The sequence below is a fragment of the Rousettus aegyptiacus genome, unplaced genomic scaffold (genome assembly GCF_014176215.1).
Source record: "Rousettus aegyptiacus isolate mRouAeg1 unplaced genomic scaffold, mRouAeg1.p scaffold_m13_p_20, whole genome shotgun sequence".
Lineage (NCBI taxonomy): Eukaryota > Metazoa > Chordata > Mammalia > Chiroptera > Pteropodidae > Rousettus > Rousettus aegyptiacus.
Genome location: NW_023416296.1, coordinates 596,932 through 597,672, shown reverse-complemented (window position 1 = coordinate 597,672; position 741 = coordinate 596,932).

Below are 741 nucleotides of genomic sequence, written 5' to 3'. Positions count from 1 at the left end.
TCTCCCACCGTTCACCCAGGCGTCCCTGTCCCAATCAGGCCCCTTGCAGCCCCACGAGGGCATGACTGTCCTGTCGCCGGGTGCCGAGACCTGGGGAGGGGGTGCATGCGGATCGCCTGAGCAGGTGTTGGCCCCAAGGACGAGCCCAGGACAAGGCACCTTTGCTCATCCCTGTGCTGTCCCTCACTCCTCCGCTCAGTAAACGAGGAACCAGCAGGAGCCTATGTCAGCAGGAGCCTCAGGCGCGGGGGGCAGGGCTCTGCCAGTGGTCCCTCGATGCGTTGGTCCTGGGGACGCTTAGGGAGCCGTGGGAGACCGGACTGGTCACCACTACCCAGGGACAGAGTTGGGAGGACAAGCTGCCCCCTTGGAATTTAGCCCAGGGCCAGCACTGGGCAGCTCCCAGGAATGGGGAGCCCCCGAGGATCCTGGCGGGGGGCCAGGCGAGTCACCCACACTCATCGTGCCATGCCCAGAGCAGCGCCCTGGGGGCAGGACCTCAGAGCCAGAGCCGCAGGCTGGGGTCCCCAGCCCCCCTGCTGAGCCCCACCACTGTCCCCACGGCCAGGCCTGGACGCAGTGCGTCGGGCCGCGGGGCTCTGCCCACCTGCCCGCCGGCTGCTGCATCTGGAGGCTACACACGCGCCTCAGAAAATGTGCCGCAGCTTCCTGCTGGTTTTCAACACAAGACATGGGACAGTAAAAGCTCTTCCTCCAGAAAAGCGAAGCGGACAGACGCCC